Source organism: Mauremys mutica, chromosome 9 (assembly GCF_020497125.1).
Source record: "Mauremys mutica isolate MM-2020 ecotype Southern chromosome 9, ASM2049712v1, whole genome shotgun sequence".
Lineage (NCBI taxonomy): Eukaryota > Metazoa > Chordata > Testudines > Geoemydidae > Mauremys > Mauremys mutica.
The window spans coordinates 27,468,283-27,492,365 of record NC_059080.1 but is presented as its reverse complement, the minus strand read 5'-3'; the positions used below and the strand labels follow the sequence as shown (position 1 = coordinate 27,492,365).

At 38.3% G+C, this 24,083-nt stretch overlaps 1 long non-coding RNA gene across 1 annotated transcript in view; it reads right to left on the bottom strand.

The window, feature by feature from the left end:
- Positions 1–10,900, bottom strand: part of LOC123376814 — a 30,819-nt gene extending 19,919 nt beyond the window's left edge. Inside the window, exon 1 of the long non-coding RNA XR_006581967.1 lies at positions 10,857–10,900. This is a non-coding gene — a long non-coding RNA (uncharacterized LOC123376814). The remainder of the gene's footprint in view (positions 1–10,856) is intronic.
- Between the last annotated feature and the right edge of the window lie 13,183 nt (positions 10,901–24,083).

The window sequence follows — 24,083 nt, the reverse complement described above, 5'->3', positions numbered from 1 at the left end:
CTCACATTCTAGGGAGTACTACAATTTCACTGCCTGCTCTGTCTACACTTTTCAGACACACAGCTCTGAGTTATAAACACTGCAAGGTGCAGACTGCTGCAAACTCCATGCACACTACACCGTGCCTTTGCATAAATATTCTCTCTTACCTCTGAAGTTTTCCTCATCTCCTATGACAGTGCTAGGGGTCAGACACACAAAGGTGCTGTCCCCTGATTGCAGCAAACACCGCCATGTGTTGTATATTTGATGAATTAAAAGGATGCTGCCAACTTAATTACACTGTAACCCTTCAGTAAAGGAAGGGCAGAGCTGATTAACTAGTGAATAATTGGGGGCTGATTGATGGCTTTCTCCCTCACTGCTAAAGGCTGTATATATAATTATTTTGCCTGTGGGCCTAATTTTGCCACTGTTAGCTTCCACTGTTGTCATCAGCTGTAATTTATGGATGGGGCCTGAAGCCTTAAAAAAGGCTAGAAAATGAAACAGCCCTGAATCCCCAGATGTGTCACCTGCAAATGGCCAGCAGGCAGCCTCTAACATCAACATTTGCAGCCATTTAGCAGCATTAACACCTCATGCTTAGCTGGAAAATAATATTCTCATGTGTCAACAACTATCATCATATAGATTTTTTTCTGACATGTAATAATGTTGCATCAACCACATCAATGATTTAATATATGTTTTAAATGCAAGATCAATTTATTGTAACTGAAGAGAGAATTCTTCTAGCAAGGTACTTAAAAAAAATCCTGGCAAAGGAAGACCAAAGTATCCTCATTGCAATTGTCAGGTTGTACAGCATTAGTCTGTACAATGCAAACCCAAATAACATTTGAAGACTAATAATTTTGTGAATTTAATTTTTTTTTAAATGCAGCATCTTTTTCAATAATAATCTAAATAGATCTTTCAACTTTGAAATCTTCAGTAGAGGGTGAAAAAACAATGATATAGCCGATCACTAGTAATATCCTACCTACTATGCTTAAAATATGGGCCAGATCCCCCAGCTACATGAAATCAGCATAGCCCCATTTCAGTTGCTGGAGCTGTGCTGTGAGAATCTCACTGTACATGTTATAATTTAAAATATGTTCTCATATTTTGACAGGAAAACATAAACTTGCCATCAATTCAGCAAAATAATTGCAAAAGTAGATCTGTTTTAAAGGATTGAATTACTTTAGGAGCAAAGAACAGAGATGCCCCAAATAAAAGAGGCAATATTAGGAATATAAACCATTCTGATTGTAGCTGCTTTGCTGCCATCTGCTAAGGAATACTGCCTATTTTATATTCCAAGAAGAATTGTTCAATAAAGTAATAACAACTTAGATTCACATTTTTTGTAACTCATATTTAAACATTGCTTCTAATTTATAAGCCCAGATATACAAATCCTATCTCTCAAATTTCTTTTGTTGTTTTGTCCTCACAAAGAGCTCCCTTGCCTATGAATCACATAAAGATTTGAAGAACCTCTCACTCAAAGCTCAGTAGTGTGCCAGTGGGCACTGGCCAGGGAAAAAAAGATTGATATTTGCCCTCTCTTCTTATCTGCACTTGATTTATAAGTCAGTGTGAGTATGCAAGAGAAATAAAGGCAAAGACCTTGATGCCTCCCTGTGGAGAATATGCACCATTTGGATTGAAGGCATGAAAGAGGAGAAATTAATGGTAAGCTGTTCATCTGTCACTACTGCCAGCCTGATGGTTTTGCAGCGAAGGAGAGGACTCGATGACATGCCCTCCAGTCAAGGGCATGACTGCCCGCTGTTCTCATATTATAAACACAGTGCTTTGGGTTTCTAAGGGATTTACATTTAAATTATACTGTACTTTGGGTAGGCAAATCTTTACACAAGTTTATTTTCTTGAAGTATTAACATGCAGGATTTTGCTGGCTTTCTGCAGAAGAAAAATAAAAGTTAAGTCTGCCTATTTGATAAAAATATGTAGCATACTCTTAAAATGTCTCCATAGTTTAAAGCAGTGTGTTATAATGTAATGAGATTTAAACTTATATATGCATTGAAGAGTTAGGCACATGCATAAACTGATAAGCTTTAGTTATTCCACTCTGTGGCACACAGGAAAAGATTAAAAAGTTCAAAGTCTGAGCTGACTGTGTTTATTAAAAGTGGTCTATACCAACACTGCCGCTATCTATAGCGATGTTAGGCACACGACTGGTAGGATTAAAAAAACCACAACACTTTTACATTGTGCTAAAGGATGAGAAGAATGTACTTCCTGGTAAATTAAGAGCTTTATGTGGTTTGAAAGATCCTCTGCATTGACAGAAGAAATTAAAGCCCTGTACCAGCAAAATATTTAAGCATGTTCTTAAGTTTAAGCACACGAGTACGTCCATTGACTTCAATGAGACTAAGTACACATGTAAAGTTAAGCATATACTTAAATGTTTTGCTGGACTAGGGCCTCAACTATTACATTTTAATTGAGGTTTTTTAATACTTACATATTTATTACTAATATTTAATAACTGAGACTGCAGCAGGCACTAAGGGTGAGATTCTCACCCTGGCTCGCCTCTTTATACCATGTATCAGGGCTGGAGCTGCATAAAGGAGCCCTAAAAGCACAGGCATAGTTGGAGTGTCAGGGAAGATGTTGTCCCCCAAACTTCAAGCCTCGGGCAGGCGCAGAATTTGCCCCACCCATGCATGGCCCCATTGGCCTGACTGGAGCGGCCACTCTAAATATAGAAGACACACATTACCTATATCGGTATAACTGTCACGCGGCGGTGTGAAAAATCCACACCCCTGCAACATAGTTATACCGACCTAACCCCCACCCCCATGCAGACAGCGCTACGTCAATGGGAGAGCTTCTCCTGTCAACATTGCTACTACCTCTCTGGTAGGTGAATTAACTACGCCCACAGGAGAAACTCTCCCATCAGCGCAGGACCATTTTCAATAAAGTGCTGCAGCAGTGCAGCTGGATCAGGGCAGCTGTCTGATATAGCATTTAAGTGTAAACCTGCCTTCAGCTTTGATTTTAAAAAAGGAAGTAAGTTTCTAGCTCTTCTGCTTGTGGAGAAAAGCTTGAAAATAGGATATGAATGCACCCTAAAAGCTCAGAAACCAGAAGCAGATAACAAAGAACCTCACCAATATTTATTAGTTTGTTTGTTTTTAAATACTATGATTTTAAAGCTAATCTGGTGATTTTGGGGGCCTGACTCATGACTTTTGAGCTGTTGACTTTGGCAGTACTGTAGTCCCATAGATTTCAATAAAGCTCTTCCCATTAGTAAGCCCTACACTGAGCAGTGTTCGCTCTTAGTTAATAATTTGCACACCACTGCTGCAAGGTATAGATCATTTCATAAACCCTGCAAAGATCAACTGTTTGTTTGTTTTCAATAAAACAAACCCATCACAAATTCTATCCCTTTCCCTCTGCCTCCACAGCCACCGGATTCTGTTGTGCTGGGAATAGGCTGTGTAGGGAGCTGTGGGACCTGTCTTCTGTGAAGGCTTCAAACCCTCGCTGCTGACCATGCTACAAAACCCCTTCCCCTCTGTACTACTATCATGGAGAAAATCATAGAGGAAGCTCAGTTACTGGACAGAACATTTCCATTGCCTCCCCACCTGCATGCACACTCGTCCAAAGACATTCTTCAGTGAGTGAACTATGTCACTTAGCAACATTTGTATGGTACCATTTTGTTAAGAAGCTCTAGCATCCTCTGTGCTTTAGAGCAAGGACTTGATATTTGGCAGAGAAGATACCTTGGTGTCAGGGTTGTGCCTTTTTCTGTTCCTGAGGAAAAACTGCCCAAATCTGGCTAGGTTATAAGCATTTGAAAAACAGTTTGCACATGTTCAATAGAGACTTGTAGTGAAAATCTATGAAGATTCCACCTGCACAGAGCATGCTCCATCTCTTCACAGCTCCCATGTGCTGATCGGTATGTGTATATGCCAGCCCCACAAAGTGAATGAGTGGGGTCCAGCCTAATGCCTTATTTTACTGCACTCTAGCCAAACCCTGCACTGAATACAGAATTTTTTCCTCATCAGCTTTCCTATGGTGCTCTCATCATAGTATCGTAGTTCTGTACAAAGATTAATGAACTTAGTTTCACAACACCCCTCTTAGGTGAGGTGGTAGTATTATCCCCATAGGGATATTTTACACATGGGGAACTAAGGCACAGAGTTTAAAGTCAGAACTGTCAAAAGTGCCAATACATTTTGGGTGCCAAATTTGGGGTGCCTAGTGTTTGATGTTTCACATTATAGCACTCTGTATGTTCAGAGCAGAACTCCTGTTGTCCTCAGCTGCAATTCTGAGTAGAGCTGGGGGGAATTTTTTGACTGAAACCTTGTTCACTGAAAATGCAGATTTGAGCTGACCACAATAGTTCACGAATTTGTGTCAAATTTGCTAATTTGTTTCTGTTGAAAAAAACCTGACAGCAACAAATGATTCAAAGAAACTGAAATATTTCATTCTGACATTTTTAAAATGAATTGTTTGGACTTTTCTATTTGAAACTGCTTTTCATTTTGAATTTTACTTCAATTTTATTGGGGGGAGGGGAATGATTTAAAATGCAAACAAAAACTTCATTTTGCCAAAACATTTTTTTCCTGTTTTGACCAGTGAACCAAAAAATCAGTTATTGGCAGAGCTCTAGTTGTGAATACTCAGCATTTTTACAAATCGGATACCAGGTGTCTCAAGTTGGGTACTCAGAATGTGAGGTGCACACAGTGGGTGCCTGTGAAAATGTTAAGTGACTTGCCTAGCATCACGTAGGAATTCTGTGACAGAAGCAGGGAGAGAATCCAATTTTCCAGAATGGCAGTTAACTGTCTTAATCACAAGACTATCCTTTCTCTTCCTTAAATCCCCTGCCTCATTCACTCAGCTTGATGTCCCCCCCCCCCCCGGATCCCTTGTTATTAGCCTTTGACCTCACTCCTGATCCTGTTTTCTCTTTTGTTGTCCCCAGAAATCAATAGTAACCTGGGCTCAATTTTTCTGCACTCTTACCTGAGGGGGTGAGCCTTTAGTTTTGGGCAGACTTACATCCACCTGCTCAAGTACTACTAATAGTACATACCTTCCAACTTCCTATGAGGTTACAGTCGTAACCATAGGCACCAGAATTAGGAGTGCAGGGGGTACTGCAGCACCCCCAGGTTTTACATGGAGTCCCGGCTGCTGGCCCCGCAGGGTATGTTATTGGTGTGTATGTTAACAGGGTATTAATGCAGGGGAGGCGGGGGAAGGACAGTAAAACTACTGCTGGTATAGAGGGTGTTCATATACTAAAACAGAAACATTGGATCAAATTCAAATTGGGTGAAAGTGTGCACTCCCTCAAAGTTGAATGAAGTTGCTACTGTGAATTTAGCTCACAGATATTGATATTAGGCTGGATAACTAATTAAGGACTGTAACCCAAGAATCTCTCAATGCCAAAGGAGTTACAAGAATATGCTGATTCTAGAATGTACATTTTGGTTCACAAAAGAATGTCCTGTGGGGTCTTAAATGAAAGCCAGGATCATTAATAATATTGTGAAAGTTTAATCTCTAGAAAGAGTGTTAGGATTTGTTTTATATGTAACTCCTAATTTGTTTCCATTATCCTTACTCATTGTCTTGAATCTTTTCACTATAAATATATCTCAGTGCTGTGGTATTAAGCAAGGTGCTGATCCTGAGCGGAAGTATACAAGCTGCTGTGTACACTGTTCCTTTGGGGACAGCAGAGTTGGTATTTCTGGGAGTATTCAGTGGAGAACAGCTGGACACTACACAGGGTACCCATGTTTCAAGGTGGGTCAGGGAGAGGGGAGCCCCTATTGCTAACCTGCAGGACACAGTAAGGGCTGGCATAGCCCAGAGGTGAGTGCTTGGGTGGCTAACAGGCTGGTGTACCCCAAGAACCATCACAAAGACATTATTAAAAGCTATGTCCTGTTGATTTTTACCCTAAAGATCTGTGATGAATAGTTTTATTTCATGATCAAATTTGGCAATGTTACTTGTCCTTTCTGAAAAAAAATCAATAAGAATAAAATTTAAAACTGAAAAAGGAATGCATTCTCTGCTATACTTAGTCGAAGGTAAAGCTTAGCTAATTATGGGAAATGTATATGTTAAAACTAATCAGAAAATGTTTGGGGGGGGGTTCCCTGAAGAAAATGTTGACTTTTAATTGAAAAAGAAAAAATGGAGAATTTTCATCTGAAAATTGAACACTTTTGGGTTTTGAGTTTTTGCGTGTTTTAGCAAAAAGTTGAAATTTTCTGTGGAAAACAAAGTTTCTGTGGACATTTTCATTTTGTAAAAAATCCAGTTGTCTGTCAAACACCAATTTTGACAGAAAATTTTCAACCTGCCCTAATATTGTATTTGAAAAATTTCACAAAGTTCTTCCAATAAATTAATGACAATGTATTCACCTAAGCAGGGAGACATATAAAAGAATCATCAAATAATAGCTTGCTTATGTTTGGCAGGGAGCTCTGACTAGCATCATTTTCAGTCATTGTCAACATCTGACTGCATGTAGAAACCTGGGGGTTTATCATTATACCATCGAGTCTTAGAAGTATGTTTTACACAAGACCTGCTCTATTCTCATAGAGTTTAACCATCTACTTCAATGGGAGCAGGATTTTGCTCGTAATGTGACATTTCAGAGCTAATCACAAAAGGAATTGTTAATATTTTCTATAATTATTTTTCAATATCCGGACTGCATTGAATAATGTGTAGCTGCTTATTTTAGTATCAGTTTACCTGGGCACTTGGTGATTAAAACTTATTAAATAAATTCATTTTTAATTTTTTTTATCTCCTAAATATGATTATAAATGACCTTTGATAAAGAGTTAACAGAGAATATGTCAGGAAACAGCTCAGAAAGAAAAGATTAAAAGCAAACAGTCTAGAGAGGTGTTTAATTTCAGTTTTCTTTGTGATATAAGAAATCTGTAAATTTTAAAGCCATCACGCCATAGTTACTTTTATCAGTAGGGCTCTTTTGTTTTGTTCTGCCACCTAATTCTTTTGATGACAATGAGTCCACAGTTTTCCAGTGACTGATTTCGATTTGCATGTTATTGTCAGTCTTTTATATTTTATCATATCTCCACTTTGGTTTTTATGCAGATCCTCACATCAAAACGCAAGGGCAGCTTCAGCTAAACAGCTGGCTGGATTTGCATGAAAATGGACTGCCCTTTTTCATTTGTTTGTTCTTTGGAAATTACAGTAGGTGAGTATCTGACTCAAATTTTCCAAACAAATAAAGATAAAACTTCACAGATATTAAACTGTGGAGCATTAAACTGTGTCATTTTACATATAAAAAGAAAAGGATTAGATAGTATTAGACTGTTGAGCTGACTGATGAGAAACAATGCAAGCGACTGCCTGAAAATGAAAGATACAAAAGAAACATAGCAACTTCTGAAAGTTGAAATTTTTTTTTTAATTCAAATTCTAAATAATGGTATAAGTATTTTCCCCACAAACGCATAACATTTTCATCAGTGTAAGCAATCATATATTTAATGGCATTAAAATACCTTCCATGGTCATACACTTACAGGACTGCCCCCAAAATTGGGTATCCACTTACTTCACACTCTGATCTGTGGTATATCCAGAACCATGTGAAAATGTGACCAGAGGGCGATGACATTGAAATGCCACAATTGTTTTACACAGATATTCAGAAAGGATGGACATAAAGGTATCTAGACATGGCTTTGGAATGGAATCTTTCATTTGTCATAAACCTGCACAGCCTTCCTATTTGCTTCTGGGTCTAATTCAAGGTATGTTCACTTGAATTAAATCCTGGCAACCCAGAGAGCACCTCTCTCCCTGTGTAAAGCCCTGGCAGCTGAAGTCAGATGGAGTATTTGAACCAACACCACAGGTTTAAATATCGGGGGTCACCAGCTGGGCATTCTCGATAGAGGGCCCTTGATTCTGAATTTACTTCCCCATTAGCTTGAAAGGGAAGGGATCTGGCCGTGCACCATATCATAAAGGACCATTATTATCTCAGGGGTTGTGTAGAAAGAGAAATGGTGCTTAAATAGAATATCTTCAGCTGGTGTGAATCAGCATAGCTCCATTGTTGAGCTACGCAAATGTACACCGGTTGAGGGCCTGGCACGTTATGTGGGTCTGATTAACAATAGAGCTCCTAAATTTTGCAGCATATGTTATTTGGATTCTATTTTTAAACATTTTTTTTACATTGACCTCTTACAGTAGCTTCCTGTATAAATCCATGGACATAGACAACAGTAATTATAACTAGTGGGCTCCTAGCGTCAACTATTGTAATGACCATTTAACATTTATTGTCATTCATTGGGAACCATCATTTTACTCAGTTGTGTACAAACCACAAAGAGACATGGTCTCTGCCCCAAGAAACATGCAGTTCAGGGGTTAGATTAAAGCTCTAACAACTACTGCAACGTTAAGCAGTGACAGAGGTGTACAACACCAGTGGTGTGACCTAAGCATTCTAGCTGCAGAGAACAGAAGGAAGACTGGGTGAGTGAATGTAGTAATTCACTAGCTCTGAACCACCAAACATTTTGAAGGGGGCAGAGCCATGGCCACGTCTGTCCTACACATTCTTGCTAGATTGTCTGCTATGGCTCTTTCAACTCATTTTTAGCACTGAGATTCTATCAGCCCCCTGTGCAGGTGTAGCCTAACCCTCATCTTGAGCATGCCCTGAAAAGCAGCCAGAATCTCACTGTAGCTTAGGCTTGTAGAACAGCTTGGCTAATTGATACACCTAATAATGATCCCCTTTCAAAATCACGTAGGTATCACTTTGTGCCTGTCTGTCTGTGAGTTGGGGGAAATAGCTGTCTTATATATTACTTTGCTTAGTTTGTTGAAAGAAGCACATTAGTGAGGTTGGATATAGTATGGCTATTACAACAATATTTAGCAAATGCAACCGTCCCAATCTAGTTTTTCTCACAGTATGACAAACTATTGATAAAAGAACGATCTCAATAAACTCTGGCCCTCTAAGCAGTTGGATTAATTGCATCTGTTTATATGACAGTGTTGTGTTTTTTAAACCTTTCGTAATACTGAGAGGACATCTTAAATTTCAACCAAGAAAAACAAATGTGGCTCTTTTATGTAAATATTTTATGTCTCAGTAGGTTTCGTGTTAAACTCCTGTACAGAGTTGCTGTGTATTATTGATAACATGGAACTGGACTTGGTGGATTTTAATGTCTTTTTTCATGTTTATAGGGAACATTTTGAAGCAGCAATTAAAATAATTAAGGAGGGTGAAGAAATCTTTAGCATGCAACAAAGATTTCTGCAGAATGTTAATTTCTGTCAAATAAGTGAATATATGCACAGATGCCTCCTGACAGAGGCTGTGATTTCTGAGTGCTTTGCATGCCAAATAACTTGTTTACCCCCTCAATGTTTGCCAAGTTTACTGTCAATTTACAAATAATTTCCATTTTGCTGTTTATTCTGCTGCCTTTTGATGGATATGTCTTCCAGACTTTTATCTTGCATGTAGACAAACTAATTAATATTTTCCCTTCAGGCAAATATTTTTTTCTTAGATCTAAATGTGGGTTAGATTCTTCTTCGTTTCCATATGCTTTGTTCTGTCAATCATTTCTGTTCTGTGTTACTAAAAATGTACCTCAGTGGATGTCATTTCTCATGTTTTACAGATCCATTTCACCTACATATATATGTGTGTGTGTGTGTGTATTTAGAGAAACAGACAGATTCTGCATACTAAAGAAAAAAATACTAAGTTAAAATAACATCAGATTTGGGATTTAAGCCTTTAAAATCTAGTATGGTCTGTCTTGCTATTTGCTACAGTGTCCTTAGCTTGACCTCATTGTTCCTAGACATTGTTGTACATGTGGTACATAAGATGAACCACCAAGACGTGCTCATATAAGGTCTTATACACTTCAAATCTAGGTACTTTTAAAGATGTCCGACAGATAAATTTTAAAAAATATTCAGGGAGTAAAACATAAATGTAGATTTAACTATAGAAAACCCCCACCGATTATATAGGTTCCATGAAACCTTTAACAGACGAGAAGAGAATGTGATTTTTTTTTTGGTTGGTTGTTTTAGGTACTATACCTGTTTTATACAATAACCCTGTATATTAACTACGTGTCACTAAAAAAACAAAACAAAAAAACCCACAAGTGTCAATTAGGTCTGAGTCAAGTGAGTAAATTTTCAAAACTTATTAAAGTCATAGACATGTCTGTGCAAAATAACTTTGTTCCAAGCTCCTCTATTTACATAATGCTTGGAATTTCCTATATCTGGAAATATTCTAATGCTCCATATACTGCAGTATAAAGAATATAAGTCTGGCTTGACTTCTTCTAAAGTTTTTGCAGGTTACAGTATGTTTTGGGGCCAAGTCCTAAGATCCTTCGGTATTATGCACCGGTTCTGTGTATGCTTCTCTTTATGCATGAGTGTCTCATTGACTTGGCAGGATTGGGATGGTGGGAGTGAGACATTGCAGGAATTGAGGCAAAACTCCCAAAGAAGTCAATGGGAGTTTTGCCAGAGTAAGAAATGAGCAAGGATCTCATTGTTTTGTCCATGACTCTCTTTTAATGTATCAATATAATTGTCTGTTTCTTCTGTATTTTTAGCACACTAACCTGTGGGGCAAAAGTGTTTAAAAATAAAAATTCTATTAACCTCCCACCCCCCCATCCCTAAATCATGTACAGAGAGTTGGAGTAATACCAATAAATAACTCCCAAACGTAGCATTGTTGCACATACCTGAAGTGAAGTTGCCTCTTCTGAACCACCTTATTTACCAGTTAAGTACTTGACTGCCACCGTCAGCTAGATTTCTTTGGCAAAAGAGTGGCGTTTTGAAAACTACCAATTCACTGTCTGCATAAGTTAATGAGGTCCTTCAACAATGTTCAGTGATAGTGTAAACTCATCATACCGCAGTGCCACAAACTATAAATGGGATGTCCAGATAGGAAATCATCCACTATTAGAAATTTGCCAAACACCACAAGAAAAATAATCCATTGATGAGCAGAAAATCCATTCCAAGCTGCTCCAGACTGGTGGGTAGATTGTTTAGAACCATTGTGTAGAGCCTGTCAGTAATACCCAACAGTGGCATGATGAGAACTCAGAAAGGTGAGTTGAGGTAGCTCCTCGAGTATCCCTTGGTTCCCTCTGTTAAGGTTTTGTGGACTCTCAGCTCTCTCCCTTTCATTTGTGGCTGTAAGGTTAGAGAACGTTTGATGTATGGTAACTGCTGTGGACTTAAAGGGACACATTTTTAAAATGTGGCCTTTATTTTTTTACGCACAGCTTTGCACATTTTAGGCCTTTCTCATTTGTTTGCATAGTCGATAACATTTACATAAACCAAACTCATTAGGAGAAATAGAATGTACACATGCAAACCCATCATAGAATCATAGAAATGTAAGGTTGGAAAGTACCTTGAGAAGTCAAGTCCAGCCCCATGCACTGTGGCAGGATGAAGTAAACCCTAAACCATCCCTGACAAGTGTTTGACCAACTTGTTCTTAAAAGCCTCCAATGATGGGTATTCCATAACCTCTGGAAGCCTATTTCAGAGCTTAACTACCCTTGTTATTAGAATGTTTTTTTCTAAAATCTAACCTAAATCTCCCTTGCTGCAGATTAAGCCCATTACTTCTTCCTGCCCTTAGTGGACATGGAGAACAAATGATCACAATCCGCTTTATAGCAGCCCTTAATATATCTGAAGACTGTTATATCCCCCCTCTGTCTTCTTTTTTCAAGACTAAATATCCCAAGTTTTTTTTAACCTCTCCTCAGAGGTCAAATTTTCTAAACCTTTTATCATTTTTGTTGCTGTCTTCTGGACTCGCTTTCCAATTTATCCATAGCTTTCCTAAAGCGTAGTGCCCAGAATTGGACACATTACTACAACTGAGAACATAAGAATGGCTATACTGGGTCAGACCAAAGGTCCATCTAGTCCAGTATCCTGTCTTCCAACAGTGGCTAATGCCAGGTGCCCCAGAGTGAATGAACAGAACAGGTACTCATCAAGTGATCCATCCCCTGTCACCCATTCCTATCATCTGGCAAAGAGAGGGTAGGGACACTATCCCTGCCCATCCTGGCTAATAGCCATTGATGGACCTATCCTCCATGAACTTATCTAATTCTTTTTTTAACCCTGTTATAGTCTCGTCCTTCACAACATCCTCTGGTAAACAGTTCCACAAGTTGACTGTGCATTGTGTGAAGAAATACTTCATTTTGTTTGTTTTAAATTGGCTGCCTATTAATTTAATTTGTTGACCCCTAGTTCTTGTATTATGAGACAGAGTAAATAACAATTCCTTATTTACTTTCTCCACAGTCAGGATTTTATAGAACTCTATCATATTCCCCCCCCCCCCAGTCATCTCTTTACCACGCTGAAAAGTCCCAATCTTATTAATCTCTCCTCATATGGAAGCTGTTCCATACCTCTAATAATTTTTGTTGCCCTTTTCTGAACCTTTTCCAAATCCAGTTCCAATTTCCTCACCAGTGCCAAGTAGATGGTGACAATTACCTTCCATGTTTTATATAAGACACTCCTGCACACCACAGAATATTAGCCTTTTTCACAGCTGCATTACATTGCTGACTCATACTCAATTTGTTATCTACTATAACCACCAAATGCTTTTCAGCGGTACTACCACCTCGCCAGTTATTCTCCATTTTGTAGCTGTGTATTTGATTTTTTTCCCTTCCTAAGTAAAGTACTTGGCACTTGTCTTTACTGAATTTCATCGTGTTGAATTCAGACCATTCTCCAATCTGTCAAGGTTGTTTTGAATTCTAATTCTGTCCTCAAAAATGCTTGCAGTCCCTCTCAGCTTGCTGTCATGTGCAAATTTTATAAGCCTACTCTCCACTCCATTATCCAAGCTATTAATGAAAATATTGAATAGTACTGGACCCAGGACTGACCCCTGCATGACCCCAGTAGATATCCTTCCCAGCTTGCACTGAACCATTCATGACTACTCTTTGAGTGGAGTCTTTTAACCAGTTGTGCATCCACCTTAGAGTAATTTCATCTAGACCACATTTCCCTAGCTTACTTATGAGAACATCATGTAGGACTGTGTCAAAAGCCTTACTAAAATCAACATACATCCTAGGCCAGTAAAACTGCCAAAGAAGGAAATTAGGTTGGTTTGGTATGATTTGTTCTTGACAAATCCATACTGGCTAGTCCTTATAATCCTATTTATCTTCCAGGTGCTCACAAATTGATTAATAATTGGTTCCAGTATCTATCTAGGTATCATTTAGGCTCACTGGGCTATAATTTCTAGAGTCCTGTTTGTTCCCCTTTAAAAAAAAAAAAGGTAGTATGTTTGCCCTTCTCCAGTCTTCTGGGACCTTACCTGCCCTCCAAGAGTTCTCAAAGATCAGTTCTCAAAGATTCTGAGATTGTTTCACCTAGTTCCTTAAATACCCTAGTATGAATTTCATCGGGTCCTTCTGACTTAAGTTAAACATATCTAAATATTCTTTGACCTGTTCTTTCCTTATTTTGGCTTGCATTCTTTCCCCTTTGCTGTTAATATTAATTGTGTTGAATTTCTGGTCACCATAAATGTTTTTAGTGAAGACTGAAACAAAATGGGCATTAAACACCTCAGCTTTCTTGATGTTATCAGTTATTAGCTCTCCATCTCTGCTAAGTATACAACTTACATTTCCCTTCATCTTTCTCTTGCTCCTAATGTATTCAGAAAATCAATTCTTATTGCCTTTTATGTTCCTTGTTAGGTGTAACTCATTTTGTGCCTCAGCCTTTCTGAATTTTTCCTACATACACCTCTACCTCGATATAATGCTGTCCTCGGGAGCCAAAAAAATCTTAATGAGGTGAAACCACATTATATTGAACTTGGTTTGATCTGCCGGAGTGCACAGCCCTACCCCCCCAGAGCGCTGCTTTACCGTGTTATATCCAAATTCATGTTATATTGGGTCGCGTTATATCAGGGTAGAGGTGTACTTGTGCTATTCTTTTGTATCCCTCCTTACCAATTTGTCCATATTTCCATTTTTGTAGGGTTTATTTTTTATTTTTTTTTAGGTCATGAAAGAGTACCAGATGGAGCTATATTGCCTCTTATTATTATTCCTATATTTCCATTGCATCAGGATAGTTTCATATTGTCTCCTTGAGAAACTGGCAGCTCTCCTGAACTCCTTTTTCCTTTAGATATTCTCCCCATGGGACCTTACCTGACAGTTCTCTGAGATTGTTAAAGTCTGCTTTTTGGAAGTCCATTGTCCTTATTCTACTTATTCCCATTCCTTCCTTTCCTTAGAATCGTGAAATCTACCACTTCCTGATCACTTTCACCCAAACTGCCTTCTACCTTCAGATTCACTACCAAATCCTCCTTGTTGGACAGAATCAAGTCTAAAATGGCTGTCCATGAGTTACTTCCTCCACTTTGTGGAACAAAAAGTTGTCCCCAATACATTCCAAAAACATATTGAATATTTTATGTTTGCTATATTACTTTTCGAACAGATGTCTGGGTAGTTAAAGTCCCCCATTAATACTAGATCTTGTGTTTTGGATATTTTTGTTCTAGAAATGCTTCATCCACCCCCTGTTCCTGATTTGATGGTCTATACTAACACCCTATCATGACATCAGTTCCCCTTTTTATCTTTGCTTAGAGATTCTCAAACGGTCTGCCTCCCACCTCCTTCTGAACCTCAGGACAAGTGTATATATTCTTGATGTATAATGGAACACCTCATAGACTGTAAGGTCTGTCCTTCCCAAACAAGATATACCTCTCTATACTAATATTACAGTCATAACGCTTATTCCACCAAGTCTATATTATGCCAATTAAGTCATCATTTTGTTTAAGTACTAATACTTCCAGGTCTTCCTGTTTATTCCTCATACTCCTTGCATTTGTGCATAGACATCTAAAATGTTGACCAGACTCCCCCACGGATTTCCCTCTCATTGATCATGGAAGTATAGAAGATGTGCAAAAAAATGCACACAGCTGAGACTGGTTTGAAGCCCTTTGAACATATCTGTCACAGGGAGCTATTCTGGTTGTACTGGCAACCTAAACAATGAGAAAACTGAGTCCAAAATGCTGGTTCTTCTCTACACAGTGATATTATCTAAAAAAACCAAAACCAAAAAAAACCACTATTTTTTTTCTATCTGGAAAATGTCATGCTTTATGATAGAATGCAGAGTGGACCTGGTAAATCTGGTACCACTTATGGTATGGAGTCTGAATCCTCGATAGAGTTCTTCATCCAGCTGATTCTTCTGTAGGGGCAATCAAAAACCCATGGGCATGCATTTTGGATATAAAGAAGTCCTCACAGACTGAAGGGACTTCCCACGTGAGATGTCTTTTAATTATTTAACCATCAGCACTATTTTTCTGTCCAAGATCAGTCATTAAACTTAGTATTGGCAGAATTGTTTAATATGCCTCATACTCATATATTTCTCATGGGCCAGTATGAGTTCAATAACCTCCAGCCATATTGGCCCAGTAATATTTTTTTATTCTGTATCAGTGGTAGCCATATCCCCTTCAGAGCTTAAAAGGGGATGTGCAAAATGGATATGTTAAGTCAATCACCTCAAGATGTGACATTATTGGAATCAAGAAGATCACTGGTTTGCAGAGTGAATGGTGATAACAAACTAATAGCATTTACAGACCCATATGGATGCTAAATCTGCAAATAAAACAGATCTGCTTGGTGTGGAAAATGCTCTGACCCATTCCACTATATCATCCATAGCCCTGATCCAAAGCCAATTTAAGTCAATGGCAAGACTCCCTTTGGATCAAGCCCTAAAAGCTCACTATGATGAGTACCTATTATTGAATAATTATGCATATTATGAAGACACAGGTCAGCAGGACCAACATGGGATCATTACAAGCTGAATTTCAAATGCTGCAACTCCTGGTATATCAGCATTCCCATCAGCATTTTCTTGAATAGTATCATAGGTTTCATGTTCGGTGGCATGACGTGCAACTAAATATTTATCCCTGAAAACAAGGCCAAATATGAGAAATTGTATTGTTTCAGCTGTGCTGGAATTTACTTTTGCAGCTAATCACTTGTAGGCTGCCCACAAGGGATTAATTCTGGGCTGATTTACATCCCATTGAAATTACTGGGCCAAATATATCCCTTCTCTAACTCCTCTTACATCACTGATCTTACACCAGGTATGAATTAGACTCATTGATTTCACAAGGTACAGTGCAACACAGTAAGGTCTATTGGTTAAGAAGCAAGCAAGCTCTTTCCCAGGTTGTAAACATGAATACCAGTGTTGTCTGGAACACATGGAAGAATCATTGGTCTCAAATGGAAGATGCTAGTTCTTGAAGGATGGCATCGACTACGAAAAAAATAGCAACCTTTGAAAAGCCATTATTCAGCATGGTATTTTGAATATCTTCATGACATGCAAAAACCAATAGGCATTGACTGGTTTTACAGAAGGTGTCAAAGTGCTATCTGTCCACTGCCTGCCATCAATATCGAGTATTGCTCTAGCACCATTCATTTCAGTATGGAAACCAGGTTGAAACAAAGCTGCAGACTTTTTGGGGATGATCACAAGGTTTTGGTCACAGAAGCATGATATATTCGAGGCAGAGAACATATCTGTAGGTGCCCAGTTCTACTCAATTTATACTACTGTAACAAAGCATAATATGGCAGATCCAGGTTTGTTTCATATACAGAGCCAGCTTCATTGCCTTTCCTGACTGGTTTTGCAGTTCTTCTTTCTTCTCTCTCCATCCTTCAGGTTGTTTGTCTGGCCTTCCTGCGTTATCCTCTGTCCTCTCTCATAATCCACCCTCTGGAATTCTTTAATCCCTTCTGATGCCTTTTCCATCCCTCTCAAAAGTTCTCCACCTTGTAAACCCATTGAAAGCTGGCAAGCCATCCAGCTGCTTGTAAGCATCCTCTGACAATCTCCAGCCCTTCTGACCCTCACAATACTCCTTCCCTTTCCTCTACTCCAACTACCTCCTCAGCTGTCCTACCCTTTGCCCTATCCAACAGTCCCCTGTCCCTGGTAGCCTTCTTCACTGCTCCTCAGAACCACTCACAACTCCTGCCAAAGTCCATATAATGATCCCCAAAGGGATCTCAGACTTCAGATGCTGAAGCTAAAGTGCACATTGTCTAATGCATTGTGGACTGTAAGAGATGAAACAGTTAGATGCTTTTGTTCCTTTGGCACACTACTCAAATTCCCAGCTGATAATTATGAACGATAGATTAAAATGTGTTTGGTATATATCATCGTATGGAAAAAATCTTATGGAAACATTAAGCAGCCTGTCATTCTAAGGCTCTTGTAAACACTTTTTTGTAGGAACAACCTATCTGAGATTACGTAAACTCAATATTGATATTAAAAAGATGTACTGTGCTGTTCCCAACTAACTCAGTGGAAAGTACATTTTAAATGACAAAGAATTTGCATTGTATGTGAGCCCGTTTTCTGATTTATATACTTTCTCTTGTCTTGTTTTTGTTCAACATTTCACAATACTTTGTCCTTTCAAAATGTAATGAAATCTTGTTAGATTCTACTCAGCCATGTTTGGCTGAATGGGAATATTAATACCAGCTATTGGTATCTTTATGTTAAAATTTGATTTATTGAGCAAATGGCACATAATCTGTGGGGGGAATACCTAGAGATAACACCTTGAGATGATTAATTGTGTTTACAGTGCATTCCTGTAATTATTTACAAGAACATTTATGCATGAGTTGCTGCCCTGGTTCAAAAGAATAACTCATCAGATTGTCAAGCTTTCTGCTCTTGAGTATTCTAGTTAATTGCTATCTCTGCTAGTTGGGTCTCATAAAACCTTCCTCCACAGAACTGAAAGCAGAATTTCTGGATCTTAGTTCTACGTGTAAAGATAACCCTGTTCATCAATGGGAATGTCAGTTTCTCCATTCAAGAGGGAAAGCCAAAATATTTTGGGAAGCATGAAACCTACAATAGATGGATGTGATGTCACCAACGGAGCTTTCTGGTATCATCAGGTATAGCTTTTTTAATGGGCTAAAATAATAATGTACTAACAAAATCGATGTCAGGTACACTGCACTTAATTTTATTGATTTCAAATAACAGATCAGCCACATGAATTTTCCTGCATTTAAAAAGAATAAATAGACCCCCTCTTACATTAGTGTGTATTTTTGTATTGCATTGTCATTTGTAAGCTAGCTATCAAATGGAAGGATAGTTGGGGGATTGTGTTCCTCACAACCATCTGTGTTTATTACCAAGCTAGTAATAATTGTGTAATTCAGCCTTTTGGAATTATATTTGCCCTTACATATTCTCACACATAGACATATGCACATACTTTTCAATTGCACAACCTGGTGCATTTTTTTGTTTGTTTGTTCAGTTCCCAATTTTAAGATTTAGTTAGTTCATAACTGAGTTTACTGTAGTTACAGAAGTAATATCCTGCCAGGAAGTAGTTGACAATGTTTAATAATTCCTGGGGTTATTTCTGCTCCAACCCACGATCATAATTATACAAATGTTTCAGGTGGTATTTTTCAGTACAAATCCTGCTTTGCAATTTTTTTCTTCCTGTTGACAGTATATTGGTCAGAATACAAGGGAAACCAACCTATTTGCTAGTTTAATTAAAGATGCCAGTAAAATCCTTAAGGTTTGCCTGGGAAGGAGCAGATTTACTTGCTACCTTTATGCACACTGTGGGATTTAAACATTTTGAGAATTGCTTTGGTGATTTTTCCCAGGAGATAAAAGAATGGATTAAGTGAAGTAGTTTCTGACTATAATTGGTCTGGTTTAGACACTTAAAAATAACTTTAAGGAATAAGAAAATACAAAACAAGTTTTGAAGTAGGGATTTAACATTTTTTTTCCTGGCTATGTTTATTTCAGCTTTGGTGTCTCATTGTGAGCTATCAAAGTGTGTTGTGCACAAGGTAGTTTATATGTACTTTTGCTGCTCTGAACAGCGATCCAGGCAAAGAGGACAGATGTCTGACGGAGAAGAAACAAAAGACCTAAATCTGAAAAAAAAACAGTGGGGGGACAAGGAAGGGAGACAAGTGAAAAAAGGTTTTCAGTCTTTTGATGGGTTATTTGTTCTTTTCAAACAAACTAAGCCGTATGTGATTGTAAACTTTCCCAATATTTTTGACCACCCTTAACAAGCTGAGATATTCCAAAGAAAAGGCTCACACCACCTGTTGCTTAGGTGTTTCTGGCACAATACCTTTGTGGCTGGCACATTTATGCTGCTCCTTTTCGGTGGTAAATTCAATCAGTAATACACATGGGGCATTACAGAAAAGCTGTTCTGTGTATTTTCTAGTCAAACACATGGGATCTTCTTTTTGCCTCCCTTTGTTTCAGGATATGTGGCCAGCCAGTTGCAAGGAATTGCAGCCAAATGATTCATGTCATACTCATTTAACAAGACAAAGGTAGTTTTGGCTCAAATCAAAACCATTAGTCTCCAGGACCAAATCTAACACCATAACCTCCTCACAGTGTCAGCTCTTATCATGCAGTGCTTATTGGGAGAATCCATGAACAAGCATTATCTAATACTTCATAAAAATGTAGCAGACATCTTAATAGCTCTGCCAGCTTCTGGCTAAAGAAGTTAAATCTTAACCATTAGTAAGGTGGTCACATAGATGCCTCAAAAGTTACCTCTGGGGGAAACTATAAAGACAAAAGAAGAAAGGAATTCTTACACATAATTTTTGCTCAGAAATATATCCAGTAACATCACAAATGAAGTGTCATCAGCAATAATAAAAACTGGACTCTAATCAAATAAAATCTATCTATACACCTATACATACATCTAACATGAAATGGTAGCATATTGACAGACTTTTTATTTTTTGTCTAGAAGGAGCGGGGCTAGAAAGTTGGTTCCTCTGGGCCATAATTACAAAGGTATTTAGGCAGAATTCCCTAGTGGGAATTATAAAAGTGCCTAAGCAGGTTATGTGGCTAAGTCACATTGAAAGTAAATGACAATGGGAATTAGGTGTCTAAACTACTTAGACACTTTTATCAATCTCACTAGATGCCTATCTACAGCGTTGGGTGCCTAAATACTTCTGTGAATCTGGCCCTTTGTGTTTTTCACAATCTCTCTGAATGGACAGAAAGGCAGCAAAGAGCAAAAGCCAGAATGATCAGTAACTAGATTCAGATGATGTGTGGCAAACTTCCTTGCCTTCCAAACTATGTCCTCTGATGCCCCGGGACAATCACTTTTGCCAATGAGATAGTGATGCAGTAGTTTTCCAAATGGCATTTGAATTTTCAGGTATCTGGAGTATGTAATAAAGAGAGTTGTGCACAGACAGGTAATTTGATTTCACAGAGGATTTAGATATTCTGAAGTTTTGTTTTGTTCCTCTGAGGAACAAAAAAGAAAAAATCCAAAATTCTCCATGAAAGAGAATGTAGCCTCTGCTCCGGGACAGTCTGCCCAGCTGGCAGTCCCAGAGCAATAGATCTTGGAAGCTCTGGGTTTCTCTGGGTTCAGGGGCAGTCCACGTGTCTGGCTGCCCTGGAGCTGCAGAACCTGGACTGCCGAGGAGCTGGGTAGGTGAGCTGTCAAGAAACCAAATAGGTTTCTGATGGAAACCTACCTGGTAGGCAGGGTTCTATTGGAACATTGATGTAATGGAGACATCTACACTAAACATTTTGATTTCACTGATCTGGCAAATTCTGACACAACAATGTTTCATCTGAATTTTTCCAACCAGCTCTGGCTGTAAGGCAAAAGTTAAGTGGAATCATTCCCACATACACCTAGAAAAAACCTAGACAAATTGATACCACAATAGAAAGACTTTTAGGATTTAAGAGGACTTGTTCCCATTTATATCAGATTTGAATCTAACCCCTAACAGTCCATTTTATTATGTATTTTAGTTGTGTAGTGTACACTTTTAATTTTATAAAAGTGCCTAGAGCATGTATATTAAACAAATGCTTAAATAAATTAATCTGTTTGTGCAGTGATAACATTTTTAATATGAGATCCTCACAATTAGAAACATATTTGAAGAAGACATGTTAAAAGGTGCTGAAATGTTCTTGAAGAAATGCCACATGTTGCTGGGGGCGAACATGAAACATTTCCATATAAAATACTACATAAACAAACACAAAATATAAATATATGCAAGCAGAGTGAGTGTGTGAGTGATACAGTAGTGGGGATTATTGGCAAGTGTTAATGTTATTGAACTTAAAGGTTATCTCTTGGTCTTGGGTCCTATATACAAACAGTGATATCTCAATCTCTATATCTCCAGAATAGTAAAAATGGATATGCATTCTATACATTTCAAAGACTGTAGGGGTTATTTATATGCAGCACTTGATAATTATTTCCAGCAGAATGCCATAACTAGGTACAGCTGAACCGCTGGTTTAAAATATAACAATGTGAAATAAATATAAATTTCTTTAATCATACTGTATTCATTTCCATATAGAAAACTGTTTTCAACACTGAGGAGAAAAATTCAAAAATATGAAATTTTCAGTCCATATCAGTGATATCTGATTTGCGTATACATCTATCTACCAGATACTTCTGGTATATTTGTCCTTCTAATATCTATACATGTCTGTTTTTATAAGTGTCTGTCTGCCTACCTAAGCATCTCTTACTGAAATGCCCCCATAAAATCTTCATGGACCGTACACAATATCAAAGATACAAGCCTATATAGATACAATTCTGGGGTAAGGATACTCTTTCTGCTTTGGAAATATGATTAAAATGGTCCATTTATTGAGGATCTGAACTAAAGTCCATTAAAGTTAATGGAAAAACTCTCACTAAATTCATGGGCTTTGTTTGGATCAGGCTTTACAATGAAAGTTGGACTAATCTCTCAAAATTAGAAGAACCATGGCAAAACTGCAGGGTCAAGAGCATAAACTGCCACACCAACAGAGATGGTTGCTTTTTGTTCAAAACTTCAATGGCTTTTTTTCTAAAATTAATTTTTGGCGTATTTTTTCTCAATTTATTTTGATTCTTTTGGCAACAAACCAAATACTTTAAGGTTTTTCTTTATTTTTTTCCTTTATCTTCCTTTGAACGGAAGAAGGGAGAGTGGTTAAAAAGGGAAAGAAAAATTTAGCCATTTTGCCACTGAAAAATGAGTTGTATGTAAGGAGGGAGGCGCTTACCATTTTCCAACCAGCTCTTAAAAACAGTAGCTGAACTCTGAAGTGACATCATTTTTGAAACTTGATTCTGAATGGTTCTGAGCTATATGATGAAGTCCTCTCTTACATGAGTAGCTACAACAAAGTTATTCCAGTAATCGTATGAACAGAAAGAGTTGACTTATATAGAAGTCAAGGGCCTGGCCCTGAATGAGGGTGAACACATGCGAGTCCCACTGAGAAATATGATTTTTAAGTAAATTGGAATAGGAGGTGCTCAAAACTTCACAGGATCAGACACTTGAACTCTCTGTTCTGCATTTACTGGAACAAAGCATTTATAACAATTCTGGCAAGGGAGACTAGGTTGTGCTCTCATTTACTGGATCAGGCTTCCTTCTCTTGCATAGTAAAGTTATTTGAATCACAAGCAAAATATTTTTTATCTTAATCTAGCTAATAATGGACATTTGTCCACATCATACAACTACATCACCATTTTCTCCCAAATAAGGTGAAGAATAAGTACATTGTATCAAGCAAGCTTTCATGTTGCCTACTTGCATTATGTCCTCTCTGAGTGACATCAGGATGTAACTTTCACTACAGATTCATAATCCAAAAATACATTGATATCAGTGGAGAGACTCCCATTGTAAGCCCCACCAGTCTAGAACCCAGGCCTGCCAGAAAGCTGGCATCTCCATGCCACCACCCAGCAGCAGCTGTAACAAGCTTGTGTTCCACTGCTTATGACCCACTGGGGACACAGACTATGGGAAATCCCACCTCAAGGGGTTTGACAGGCAGCAGCCTTATGGCTCCCCGTCTTATATAAACACAAGGGGTGTTCCAGGAAATATCCAGGCAACAGTGCAGACTTCCTGTAGCTGCCATAACCATTTCTACTCTTGAACTCCTGGCTTTGACCTTGGCTTGATTTGAACTTCACCTCCTGCCCTGGATCCTGGAACCTGACTCACTCTGGCCCTTGGCATCAACCCTGTCTTGGAACCTGACTATGAACTCCACTGCTACTTCCAGCCTTAGGGTTGACCCTGCTCTGATCCTTGGTCCCAACTGTCCTTGTTAGAATCCTGACACCCATTGATTTCAAGGAGTTTTGGATTAGGTCCCAAGTGCCTACATTTTTTTATTTCTTTTTTGCATGTGTGTGTGAAAAAGGAGGCTAGTTCTGGACAGGTCTGTATTGAACATACAAGCTAAGCTAGTGATAATTCATATCTGATAAGCAGTGTGGTGTTTTCTCTTCACCTATTTGATGTATTTCTGCTGACTGCAAGATAGCCATTGGTATATACTGTATTGGGTATTTACACATGGGCTTGGCAGACATATAAACCCAGGGCTTAGAATCAAAAGGGTACTTTTGCAGTAGTGCTGTCAAAAACCATGGCCCTCAAGCTGTCTGCAGATTCCATAATATGAAAAACAGTCAGGAGAAATGAATCTATGTTGACAGTATTGTTTGATCTAAATTTCAAAGGGAAAATTGAAACCATGCTTGGGGTGCATGGAGGGTCTGTAAACAAAATAATCCACACCATGCCATCTTCCTCCAGATCCCCTTCTCTTGCCTCAATTTGAGATTTTGAAGCAGTGTAGTAAATTAGACAACTCAGTAAATGAGTTATCTAATTTAAAATATGAATGAATTTCTTGGGGGTGGGGGAAGGGAGGGAGAA